The following is a 13,992-nucleotide window of genomic DNA, read 5'->3' as shown; positions in this document are numbered from 1 at the left end:
ACCCTGAGATACCACCTCACACCAGTCAGAATAGCTAAGATCAAAAACTCAGGTGATAGTAGATGCTGGGGAGGATGTGGAGAAAGAGGAACACTTCCTCCATTGTTGGTGGGGTTGCAAGCTGGTACAACCACTCTGGAAGTCAATCTGGTGGTTCCTCAGAAAATTGGACATAGCACTACCAGAGGACCCAGCTATACCACTCCTGGGCCTATACCCAGAAAATGCCCCAACATATAACAAAGACACATGCTGCTCCACTATGTTCATAGCAGCCTTATTTATAATAGCCAGAAGCTGGAAAGAACCCAGATGTCCTTCAACAGAAGAATGGATACAAAAATTGTGGTACATTTACACAATGGAATATTACTCAGCTATTAAAGATAATGAATTCGAGAATTCTTAGGTAAATGGATGGAACTAGAAAATATCATCCTGAGTGAGGTAACCCAATCACAAAATAACAGACATGGTATTTACTCACTGATAAGGAGATAATAGCCCAAAATTTGAAACAACAAAGATTCAACTAACAGACAACATGAAGCTCATGAAGAAGGAAGAACAAGTGTGGATGCCTAGGTCTTACTTAGAAGCGGTAACAAAATACCCAAGGGAGCAAATATGGAGACAAAGTGTGGGACAGAAACTGAAGGAGAGGTTTTATGGAGACCATTCCACCTGGGTATTCATTCCATGTGCAGTCACCGAAGATAGACCCTGATATGGCTGACAGAAAGTGCATGCTGAAAGCAGCCTGATAAGGCTGTCTCCTTAGAGGTCCCCCAGAGTCTGACATACCCAGAGGCAGATGCTCACAGCTAACCATTAATCAGATCAAGGTTCCCAATAGAGAAGTTAGAGAGAAGACTGAAGGAGCCGAAAGGGTTGGTTGTCCCATGAGGAGAGCAACAATACCAACCAACCAGAGCCCCCCAGGGTCTAAACCACCAGCCTAGGAGCACATATGGAGAGACACATGACTCCAGCTGTATATGTAGGGGAGGATGGCCTTGTTGGACATAGGTGGGAGAGGAGATCTTTGGTCCCATGAAGGCTTAACACTGAGTAGGGGGGGGAATCTGAGGGTGGGCAGGTGGGAATGGAGGGTAAGTGGGGGCACACCCTCATAGAAGCAGGAGGAGGGATAAGAGGTTCCTAGGTGGTGGGGGGAATGGGGTAAGGGGGAGAAAATTCTAAATGTAAATATTATATTCAAAAGGGGAAAAAAGAAAAGCTGTTAGAACCCAACATTTTTAATAAAATGTCAGCCCTCTAAAAAAATTATCTTGATACTAAATTTGTTATGAGAATTGTACATTGCAGAATACACAGCCTTGGTGTATCTACTCATCAAGCAAGCTATGCAGACCTGCTCAAATCTCTGAGGCCCTGGAATTCCAACTGGATGCAGTGAAGACACAGTATCAGAGGCTTATCAATTTATTCCTCCCTCCCACCCCTCTTCTAATATCTCAATGCCTGTAATCAGCTTGAAGAAGTTAATGAAGAGTCAGCGCCCTATTCCCTGGGCTTGGGGACTAAGGTGGTTAATATTGGGCTGTCTTTCTAGGGAAAAGTAGTGGCTTTTGTGGGAATAGAGAGGATTAGCTAGGATTTATTGCATAGCTATAACCTATTGGTAGAAATCTGTATAATTATTATCAAGATAAAGTTATAATTTTTTAAATGGTACAAAATTTATTTGATTTCAAATTTAAGGTTTTCTTTGGTACGAGCTTCTTATTAATATAAAAGTGAGATGAATATTGATACTCTCATGGACAATGTGCCTGTATATCACATTTAGGAATACAAGGCCTAGACCCAGTCTTCTTTTTAACTGATTTGGGATGGTTAACCTATGAGTTAAGGGGACTATAGCAAATGCATGGCTTGGAGTATATTGTTAGGGTGTTTTCTATATTTTATTTAGAAATAGCTGAGAGGAGTTAACAGACAATAGTCCAGGTTACCTTACATGGATAGTTGGTTTTCAAAACATCAGAAGTCTACAGAATTGACATGACAAACATTTCTGTATTAATGTTCATTTTGATTAGAGACCTGTCTGGTCCTGACAACTTCCTGTCTTGGATTCTAAGAAGAAATTGAGCATCTTTGGAGTTTCTCCAGTTGTGGTGAGACAGCCACTAGGCAAGAATTGCCTCTTTCCATCTACAGACAAATTACTGTCCAGAAAAGGACACACTTGCAGAATAGTCAACTGATTATATCTGCCTAGACAGAGTAATCAGCCCTTAATAATTCTGCATCACTAGTCTGTCAGATGATCCTGGGCAGAAGGCTGAAGATCGGATGCTCCAATGTTTTGTAGTATAGGGAATGTCCAGGTGTTCAGCGGTCTCTATAAATTGGCTAAGTTTTAGAAGCTATGCTTTGTGCTTCCCATAATTTTAGTTAACTCAGTCATTCTGGATTTCTGATGGGGTTGAAGACCTATAGTCTCATAGCCAATCCTGGCTATTTACCTTGAGAGAAAAGATTTTGAGTGGATGGTCATCAGCTGACATTCATCCTAAAGCCAAGAAAAAGGCCAGGTTCAGAACTAAGTGTTTTAGTTAGGATAGATGACTGAGGTTCTGGTTAGTCCAACAAAATGATGGGACTGGGTATTAGGACTATCTTGTACCTCACTGATACAAATTGGCATAATTATGCTCTAATTGTAGTTTGAGAGAAAAAGTTTTATTTTAACAGGAAGGGTGATATATAGGAGGAGCTAAGGTGAGAGGGGTACTGAGAGGAAGAGAAGGAGTAAGGAGAGGAGAAGAAGGAGAGAAGCTAGGTGATGAGAGAGAGAAAGAGAGAGAATGAGAGGGGGGGACATCTGTTCACATGTCTCCACCAGCCAAAGATAGTGGTTATATCTAGGCTGGTATTAGGTTACACTTCTGACTGAGCATTACCAAAGTTATAAAGCCTTTGATAAACATTTTTAAAAAGTGTATAAAAGCAGAAAGAAAAAGGGGCGGGCAGTGGTGGTGCATGCCTTTAATTCCAGCACTTGGGAGGCAGAGGCAGGTGATTTCTGAGTTTGAGGCCAGCCTGGTCTACAGAGTGAGTTCCAGGACAACCAAGACTACACAGAGAAACCCTGTCTTGAAAAACCAAAAAATAAAAAATAAAAGTTAAAAAAAAAGGGGGGCATGGGATAGGGGTTTTCTGGGAGGGGAAATGGGGAAAGGGGGTGGTATCTGAAATGTAAATAAAATATCCAATAACAAACAAACAAACAAAACAAACAAACAAAAGAGTCCTCATTTCTACCAGGTACCACCTGGATGTTGGGTATTGTCTGGGTTCAGTCAAGCTTTGTGGGAGGACAGTGTGGTAGATTGGCAGAGTCATCTTCCACGCTGGCATCTCTATGGGTGCCAGGGCCAGTGTTTCTGGCTGGCCTGAGGCCCAAATCTTGCAGATCTAGTTGTGCATATGGCCTCTGGCTGCTTCCAGCTGTGGCATGCTTGGCTTCAGGCTGTAGAGCTAAGCAGAGCCACTACTGCATAGATAGTTGGCCTGCACAGTGACATATTTTAAATATTAACTGCAACAGATGAATGATTCAGAACCTGACCCTTCCACACCATTATCTCCCCTCTGGTCTGCTTCAGGGTCACAATGCCTCCATATTAAGGTCAACTCTTTCAGGACTAGACCTTTGATCTCCCAAGTCATTCCCCCAGTTCAGAGTTAGCTGGGATCAAGCTTTTGCTCACCAGCCTAATAATCTGAAGAGTGATCAACTATACCATTGTGTTCAAAATCCCATGACTTGCTCGGATCAGCAGGCAGGCAGGCAGGCAGGCAGGGCAGGCAGGCAGGCAGGTAGGCAGGTAGGCAGGTAGGCAGGTAGGCAGGTAGGCAGGTAGGCAGGTAGGCAGGTAGGCAGGTAGGCAGGTAGGCAGGTAGGCAGGTAGGCAGGTAGGCAGGTAGGCAGGTAGGCAGGTAGGCAGGCAGGCAGGCAGGCAGGCAGGCAGGCAGGCAGGCAGGCAGGCAGGCAGTGCAGGCAGGTATGGGCTAGAGTGGTAGCCAAGAGCTTACATCTTTATCTACAAGCAGAAGGCAGAAAAGTGGAGCTAACTGGAAATAGCTTTGGATTTTTAAAATTAAATCTTCGCACAGTCACAAGTTCAAACATGACCACACCTAATCCTTCCCAAACATTTCTATCAACTAGAGAGCAAGTGTTCTAATACTATGTGGGACATTCTTACTCTGAAATGATACCACATTCCCAGGACAATCTGCTGCCAGACAACCTGAGCATGGCCCCTGACAGGTGAAATTGCTTCAGCTGCAATTTAGGGTCAATGAACCTGCACATCATCATAGCCCGGTAAAAGCTCAAAATCCTGCTGCTGTCAAGGTGCTTCTAGGCCTAAATTGTGTCATGCAGCCTGCACTTAAAGCAGCCTCATGAATGATCCAGATCCCACCCCCTTCTTGTATGCTATCCCTACATTACTAGGTCCAGCAAGGGTCAATTTTCCTAGGCACCAACCCAGATCTATATGTGATCAATACCCTGCACTATCAAATGCCTTCACACTGCCAAGCCTTGCTGGGTTTCACATTTTTTTCACAGTAATCCACCTTGCCAGTCCTTGGTATACCTAGGTTCAATCAGAATGTGTACCATCCTAGCCTGGTGAGAAGTTAAATTTCTGAAGCTATCACATTAGTAATTAGTACTTTCAGGCCTAGTTTGGGAGACATGGATTGCACTCCATGCATTCTGGAGAATGACCTGGATCTATGTATGCACTGCTATGATCTCCCTCAAGTTTCAGGCCCAGGTAGAAGGATCAAGAGTGTCCTCACAGTTTCAAGCTTAGTTGTACAGCAACTCACAGACCCACCAAAACTCCTTTGTGACCCAGCTCCCTGCCCCCTATATTTCTTGGGAATGTGAATGAGGTTGCAGTTACAAACCAATTAGTCCAGGAGAGAGACCCCAAACTTTGCCTTTCCCGCTGTTATCGTTTGTATATGTTTGGCCCAGAGAGTGGCACTATTAGAAGGTGTGGCCCTGTGAGAGTAGGTATGGCCTTGTTGGGGTAGATGTGTCACTGTGGGTGTGGGCTTTAAGACCCTCATCCTAGCTGCCTGGAAGTCAGTATTCTGCTAGCAGCCTTCAGATGAAGATGTAGCACTCTGTTCTTCCTGCACCATGCCTGCCTGGATGCTGCCATGTTTCCTGCCTTAATGATACTGGACTGAACCTCTGAACGTGTAAGCCAGCCCCAATGAAATGTTGTCCTTGTAAGAGTTGCCTTGGTCATGGTGTCTGTTCACAGCAGTTAAACCCTAACTGAGGTTAAGGTATGGACACCTACCATAACCATACTTTCAGGCCTAGCAGAGGTCAAGTCAAATGCCTGCACACAAGCTGAGCCTGGGAATGATTCCTGAATTTTGCCCTCCTCTACCCTACCCATAGTTCCAGGTTGATCTGGGGTTCAAGATGCCTGCTCAGAAGTCTACTCTGGTGAGTAATTAAGACCCTGTGCTCCCCCAACATCCTAACAATCCCAGGACTAACTGGGGTCCAATCAATTGCTAACCAGCTGTGTTTAGATGGTGATCAAGACTTCCCCCTTAGTGCCCTTAGTGACAATCCTAACATCTCCAAGCATAAATCTCTCAAAGCAGCTAGCTTATCCATCAGCCAAGCATGGTAACTGCCCAAGAACCGCACCTGCCTTCATCCTCCCTATGGTTCCACAATATAGGGCCACTCAGCCTAAGTATCAGGTCTCCCTGTTCAGTGATTATCAAGACTCACATTTCTCAACTCCAAGGCCTAGTGAATGCAAAGTATATTGCTGATCAGCACATATCCTAGCAATTCTCCAAGACCTATTCCCTTTGACACCATCTCCAATGTCCATATTCCAGCCAGGCTCAAGAAGCCCAGGCATGAACACAGACTAATCAGTGTACAAGAACTTGGTCTCCCAAAACATCCCCATACTTCCCAGGCCTAAGTGTTTACACAAAGCCTACTGAATTTCCATAAACCTTACCTGCCATAGCCAGACTTACATTCCCTGCCCTAGTGGAGGTCAATGTGAACAGACACTATCCCAGCCTACTGAGAGCTCAAGGTTCTATACTGCCAGCGTGTACTAATACTCCTAAACCTCTTACATTGTACAGTCTGAACTAGCGAAGGCTGGTGAGTGATCTGAACTCAAGCACACGTAGGACATCAAATAGTTCAAAGTACAGAATGGCTGAGTCAGGCTGACAAATAGCCTACCCTGATGAGAGAGCAAGATCATCCATCATATATCATCCCCGCACTCTTAGCCATAGCTCTGGTAATACAACTTGCCCACAAGTCAGCCTCATGAGCCACATAGAGCTTGCCCCTCTGCACTGTTAGCATACTCTTAGGCCCAGCTGCTGTCAAGCAAATTAAGCATTGCCTTGACTGGGAGATCCTAGGAAACTTGACAGTGTGAGCCACTGATTTGTGTAGCTTGGGTAACACAGACTTCCCACCATCCCAACTTAGTGAGAGTTCAAAATCCAATAGTGCTGTCAGAATCTACACAGACCTACCATGAGTCACCCAGCCTATGCTTGGTCCAGCTTGGTTGGTGATGCAGAACCCTGCTCTCTTTCCTAGCTCCACATTTTCTAAGAGTAGATAAGTTCAAGCATGCTGGACACCAGCCAAGACTGGTAACAAGCAATACTCTGTCCTCTACACCACAGCGACACTCCCAAGTCTGGTTTTCACCACCCAGCTTGAGCACGATCCAAGCCTAGTAACTGATACTGAACCTTACAAATGTATAGCATCACCACAGTCTCATACCCAGATAGATCCAAGATGCACTTCTACCAGAACATATAGTGATCAAGACACTGCACCACAAAACCCAATTTTACATTACCAGGCTTACCTAGGACCAAAAGGCCTGCACAAATGCTGGTCCTATGAATGAGGTATAGTTGGTGTTACCACAGTTTTACACAGCAGCCCATCTGGGTGAATTCCCACAACCCTACCTGCCTGATTCATCTGCCCCATCCTGGGCTATCTGGGTTCAATCAGAATGTGCATGATCCCAGCCTCATGAGACCTCAAAATCCTATAGGTGGCTACTAATAATTTCAGGCCTATCATGGGAAGCATAGCCTGCACACCAGCACAGCCTGGTGAGTGGTTGGATCCTTGAACTACTAGAAATCCCTCCATTGTCCCAGGCCCCTCTGATGGTCAAGACCTTGCCCTCCTGCCCCAAAGTCTCAGGCACAGTTCCTACTCCAGAAGATTCCAAACCAGCCACTACTTCTTTGACACCCATCCCAGCAGCTCTCGAAAACCCCGGGCATTACCTCATTTGTGGGATTCCCAAGAATTTTGCCTCCTTGAGCCCCACTGCCTTGTCTGGGTGTAAATCAGACTGCACACTATCCAGCCTGATGAGAACTTCAAATCCGATCCAAGTACTGTCAGAATACTTCCAGGCCTAGCTTGGGTCATAAAACCTGAACACAGGCCAGCTTTGGAGTGACCCTGACTCCTGCTCTCTTTTGCCTTCCTCAAGTTCCCAGTCCCCCTGAGATCAAACAGCCTGTACTAGTCCCACCTGGTAAGCAACAAAGACATTGGTTTTGCATACTCTCTCCACACTGCCAAGCCTGTCTTGAGTCACTACCTTGCCCGCCATCCCAGCATTGGAGTTTATAATGAACTCTGTTTCATCTATACCATTACCACATCCCCAAACTCAGCTGGGGTCAAGATGAATTTCTTCCAGACAAGACTGAGAAATAAGCAAAACCCTGTGCTCCCCAAACATCCTCCCTGACAGGCCTAGCTAGCTTCATACAGTCTGGACAACAGCCCAGCTTGGTAAGTTCCTAAGAACTTTACCTACCTGAGCTGTCCTCTTAATTCCTCTCCCAATCAGAATGTGCACCACACCAGCCTGGTTAAAGCTCAAAATACTGCATATCTTCCCAATGCATGGAGCCAAGCTTGAGACCCATAGCCTTCACTCCAGCCCAACATGGTCAGTAACCTGGACCATTGTGCTGCTAGGACATGCTCACCATCCCTGGTCCCTTGAGGTGGGAGATTAAAACCTTGCTTTCCTTAATCTCTCTGTGTGCCTCATTCTCTCTGCAAGTGCCTCTCTCTGCACGTCCCTCTCTCTCTGCACCTCTCTCTCTCTCTTTCTCTGTCTCTGTCTCTGTCTCTGTCTCTCTCTCTCTCTCTCTCTCTCTCTCTCTCTCTCTCTCTCTGTGTGTGTGTGTGTGCCTCTCTCTGTCTCTCTGGGCCTCTCTCTGGACCTCTCTCCCTCGGTCCCTCAGTTCCTCTCTCTCTGTTCCTTTCTCTCTGTTCTGCTCTCTGTGTCCCCCTCTCTCTGTCCCTCTCTCTCTGTCCATCTCTGTCCCTCTCTGTCCCTCTCTCTGTGTCCCTCTCTCTTTGTCCCTCTCTTTGTCCCTCTCTCTCTGTCTCTCTCTCTGTGTGTCTCTCTCTGTCGTTTTCTCTCTGCCTCTTTCTCTGTTTCTATTTCTCTGTGTCACTGTCTCTCTCTGTCTCTCTCTCTGTCTCTCTCTGTCTCTCTCTGTCTCTCTCTGTCTCTCTCTGTCTCTCTCTGTGTGTCTCTCTCTGTGTGTCTCTCTCTGTGTGTCTCTCTCTCTGTGTCTCTCTCTCTGTGTGTCTCTCTCTGTGTGTCTCTCTCTGTGTGTCTCTCTGTGTGTCTCTCTCTGTGTCTCTCTCTGTGTATCTCTCTCTGTCTGTCTCTCTCTGTCCTTTTCTCTGTCTCTCTCTGTGTTCCTTTCTATCTCTCTCTGTGTCTCTCTGTGTCTCTCTGTGTGTGTCTCTCTGTGTGTCTCTCTGTGTGTGTCTCTCTCTCTGTGTCTCTCTGTCTCTCTCTGTGTCCTTTTCTCTCTGTCCTTTTCTCTCTGTCCTTTTCTCTTTGTCCCTCTCTTTGTCCCTCTCTTTGTCCCTCTCTTTGTCCCTCTCTTTGTCCCTCTCTTTGTCCCTCTCTTTGTCCCTCTCTTTGTCCCTCTCTTTGTCCCTCTCTTTGTCCCTCTCTTTGTCCCTCTCTTTGTCCCTCTCTTTGTCCCTCTCTTTGTCCCTCTCTTTGTCCCTCTCTTTGTCCCTCTCTTTGTCCCTCTCTTTGTCCCTCTCTTTGTCCCTCTCTCTGTCCCTCTCTCTGTCCCTCTATGTGTGTCCCTCTATGTGTGTCCCTCTATGTGTGTCCCTCTATGTGTGTCCCTCTATGTGTGTCCCTCTATGTGTGTCTCTCTATGTGTGTCTCTCTATGTGTGTCTCTCTATGTGTGTCTCTCTCTGTGTGTCTCTCTCTGTGTCTCTCTCTGTGTCTCTCTCTGTGTCTCTCTCTGTGTCTCTCTCTGTCTCTCTTTGTGTGTCTCTCTTTGTGTCTCTCTTTGTGTGTCTCTCTTTGTGTCTCTCTTTGTGTCTCTCTCTGTGTCTCTCTCTGTCTCGTCTCTCTGTGTCTCTCTCTGTGTCTCTCTCTGTGTCTCTCTCTGTGTCTCTCTCTCTGTCTCTCTCTCTGTCTCTCTCTGTGTCTCTCTCTGTGTCTCTCTCTGTGTCTCTCTCTGTCTCCTCTCTCTGTGTCTCTCTCTGTGTCTCTCTCTGTGTCTCTCTCTGTGTCTCTCTCTGTGTCTCTCTCTGTGTCTCTCTCTGTGTCTCTCTCTGTGTCTCTCTCTGTGTCTCTCTCTGTGTCTCTCTCTGTGTCTCTCTCTGTGTCTCTGTGTGTCTCTGTGTGTTCTTTTCTCTCTGTTCTTTTCTCTCTGTCTCTCTCTGTCCTTTTCTCTCTGTCCTTTTCTCTCTGTCCTTTTCTCTCTGTCTCTTTCTGTCTCTCTTTGTCACTGTCTCTCTCTGTCTCTATGTCTCTCTGTCTCTCTGTCTCTCTCTCTCTGTCTCTCTCTGTCTCTCACTGTGTCTCTCTGTCCTTTTCTCTCTGTCTCTCTGTGTCCTTTTCTGTCTCTTTGTGTCCTTTTCTGTCTCTCTGTGTCCTTTTCTGTCTCTCTCTGTCCTTTTCTGTCTCTCTCTGACTCTTTCTGTCTCTCTCTGTCTCTTTCTGTCTCTCTCTGTGTCTGTCTGTCTCTCTCTGTCTCTCTCTCTGTCTATCTCTCTGTCTGTCTGTCTCTCTGTGTCTCTCTGTATCTCTCTGTGTCTCTCTCTGTCTCTCCCTGTGTCTCTGTGTCTCTTTCTCTCTGTCTCTTTCTCTCTGTCTCTCTCTGTCTCTTTCTCTCTGTCTCTTTCTCTCTGTCTCTCTGTGTCTCTGTCTCTCTTTCTCTCTCTGTGTCTCTGTCTCTCTCTGTCTCTCTCTGTCTCTGTGTGTCTCTGTGTGTCTCTGTCTCTCTCTCTGTCCTTTTCTCTCTATATATCCTTTTTTCTCTCTGTTCCTTTCTCTCTGTCCCTTTCTCTCTGTCCCCTTCTCTCTGTCCCCTTCTCTCTGTCCCTCTCTGTCCCCTTCTCTCTGTCTCTCTCTGTCCCCTTCTCTCTGTCTCTCTCTGTCCCCTTCTCTCTGTCTCTCTCTGTCTCTCTCTGTCTCTCTCTGTCTCTCTCTCTGTCTCTCTCTCTGTATCTCTCTCTGTATCTCTCTGTCTCTCTCTGTCTCTCTCTGTCTCTCTCTGTCTCTCTCTGTCTCTCTCTGTCTCTCTCTGTCTCTCTCTGTCTCTCTCAGACTGTCTCTCTCTCTCACACACACACACACAACATGTATAGGTCTCTCTGCAGCAGCTCTGCCACCAGGCAAGATGTCTTTGTGACCCAGATCCTTGCCCTCCTGTACCATCTTGCCATTGGCATAATATTCACAATCACAGGCTCATTGTACCAGCTCAATCATGTGACTTAATATAAACCCACAATTATTAAACTCCAAGGCTTCACTTGGGGAGGGGCAGATTATATGCCGTGTCTCTGAATGATCCCCATTTTGCCCTTCTTGCTATCACCACAGTTCTGGGTATTTCTGGGGCCAAGCTTCATGCTCACAGTCCTGCCCTGGGGATTGATCAAAACCAGACTCCCCCACAGCATCCTAACAACCTTTTGTTTTATTTCAAGACACAGTTTCTTGTTGTAGCCTTGGCTCTCCTGGAACTCATTCTGTAGACCAGGCTGCCCTACAAGATCTGCCTGCCTCTGCCTCCCAAATGCTGGGATTAAAGGTTTGGGGTTAATTACAAGACTATGATGGTGGACAAGCTACATGGTCCAAGCTGTGCTTGGGAGTGGGAGGATGGAGTGAGAGCAGTGTCTTATTCACTGACTAGTCCTGTACAATCCCAAAGCTTCTGACCTTAACTGGGCCTGGAAAGTGTGGATAGTAGGAGAGAGTGGGGTTTTGAATCACTCACAATGTTTTTCAAGTGCATCTAGTACGAGCTTACCAGGGGTGCCTGGGTGTCCAGAAGTTTGAGAAGCCCTGCCTCTTCAGCCTTAGCCTGCCTTGTTTCTCACCCAGGCTGGGGCCTCCATCTTAGGCTATATTCATAGCCTAATGCCTCCCATTTCATCTGACTGAGCAGAGTTCACACACCCCAGTAACAAGACAGAACTTGGAACCACACACCCAGGTCTAGTTGTGGTGAAGCACATCAATTACCAACACAGCTCAATGTGTCACCCAGGCTCCTGCCCTGTGGTGCCATCTCTGCTGCCCAGTACCCAGTTGGGGATCAAACAGCCCAGCTACTAACCCAGATTGGTGACTTTTCAGGACCATGATCTCCCAGATGACAATATTCTTAATTCCAGGCCTAGCTATTGTGACAAAGCCTGCTGAGTTCTCAAGAACCTTGCCTGCAATAGCCATATTCATATTCCCTAGCCTACCTGAGGTCAATCCAGTTGCACATCATCCTAGCCTGCTGAAAGTTCAAGCCATTATATCATTAGTGTGGAACTAGTATACCCAGGACTAACCTGATGATGCACTCTAGCCCATCATTGTGATTGACCCTCACCTGTGTAGGACATCATCATATTCACAGGGATATAATGGCTGAATCAGCTTGCCTGCCAGACTACCCTGGTACAGAAGGAACCCTGCCTTGATAAACCAGCCTCACATTCTTAGGCCTAGCCTTAGCTACATAGCTTAGTTACAAGCCAGCCTTGTGAGTGACAAAGATTCATGCTCCTCTATATGAATACCACATTAACAGGTCCAGCTGCTGTCAATCAACTTGGACACTAAGCCTCAGGAGTGAGATCCCAAGAACCTCATCTATTAGAGGGCATGCCTTAGCTAGCTTGCATCACAAACTCTGGGTACTATCTCAGGCTTTTGATTGACCCGGAACCTTGACCATCTCCACTGTTAACAATCTCACCCTCAGCTAGACTCAAGGTGCATGGATACAAGACCAGACAGATTAGTCTTCAAGATCCTGTGCTCTCAAATCATTTCTACACTGTTAGGCCTGGCTGGCATTGCAGTTTGCACAGCAGCCCTGGCTTGGTAACTTTTCAAGAACTTTGAATCCATGAGCCAACCAACCTGTTACTCCCTGGCCTAGCTGTATTCAATAAAAATGTGTCCCAGGGCATCCTGGTGATTGCTCAAGATCCTGCAGTGCTTCTATTAGAATGAATATTCCCGGGCCTGACTTGGATCATGCAACCTACATACAGTCCAGCCTCCTGAGTGACTCAGAACACTACCCTATCTGCTATCCCCACACTCTTCAGTGAGTTTGAGCAACCTGGGCACCAGTCCAGACATCTCAGCAATCAAGACTCTGTCCTCATATACCGTCCTGACAATCCCAAGCCTGGCTTTGGCCCCTTGACCACCATCCTAGTCTTATGGCTGGCTCTGAACCTTGCCCATCTATCCCATTACCACATTTCTGCCCCAGCAGGGGTCAAGATGAACTTGTAGTGTAAGGCCCCCACAAAGGGAGGACCTCACCCAAGCCTCAAGAATTTGTGGCCACCCAATAACTCACAAGACACCAAACTTGATGTAATCATCAAGAGGTATATTTCCATCAGCATGTTGAGGTCAAGACCCATGACCCACGCAGGTGCAGTGGGGTCTGATCACGGGGCTTTGGAGGCAGAGAAAATTTAAAGGTAAAAACCACAAGGAAAAAACCACAACCCAGGGGGAGTGAAGGAGGGTTATTGGAGAGCACCTGTGGAAAGTCCCAGCCCATTATTCAGTTTGTGATAGGGTCCAAGGAACAGTCATGGGGAACATTTTGTATAGGCTATTCTCAAAGAGCCTATTCATAATCAACCACCTATCTTGTGGTCAGCCAAGTTTCTGAAACACAGAGCTCATGACCAAGCTGACCTGCACTCTTGGTTCTGCTCAGCCTGTTAGGAGTTTTTGAAAATTTTTAACCCTTTCAGTAGCACACCTGGCTAGGGAGTCATCAAGAGTCTCCACTAAGTCATCTTTTCACCGACAAGCCTAGTCAGGGTCCATAGTTTGGACAGCAGCACAGCTTGGTGAGTTCCCAAGGACTTCTTTGCTTGCTTGTTTGCCTGCCTGCCTTCATCATTGTGTCATTCCCTGATGATTGAGTTCATAGTTCATACCTGAGTTCAGTATGAATGTGCACCATCAAAGCTTGGCGAGAGCTACAATCCAGCAGGTGTTATACTAATATTCTCTGTCACAGCTCAAAAGGCACAATCTGCACTCCAGCCTGGCTTGCTGAGTGACTCAGGCCTTTGCACTGCTAGGACATTCCCACAGTACCAAGCCCCTCTTGGTGAGGAATTAAGATGCTGCTTTTCTGACTCATTCTGACAGTTCCAGGGCCCAAGAGCCTGCCCTCAGGTACCATTCACACACTCCTGGGCCTGGATCAGGTATTACAGCTATGCTATAAGCCAATATTATTGGTGATTCAAAATCCTATCCCTCCCCACATATACATCATTCTCAAGGCCTGCAGCTGCTTGGTGACATAGGCATTATAACTCATTAGTGAGATCCCAAGAACA

This window comes from Arvicanthis niloticus, chromosome X (assembly GCF_011762505.2).
Source record: "Arvicanthis niloticus isolate mArvNil1 chromosome X, mArvNil1.pat.X, whole genome shotgun sequence".
Taxonomy (NCBI): domain Eukaryota; kingdom Metazoa; phylum Chordata; class Mammalia; order Rodentia; family Muridae; genus Arvicanthis; species Arvicanthis niloticus.
The sequence above is the reverse complement of the archived record's forward strand: the minus strand, read 5'-3'. Positions refer to the sequence as shown.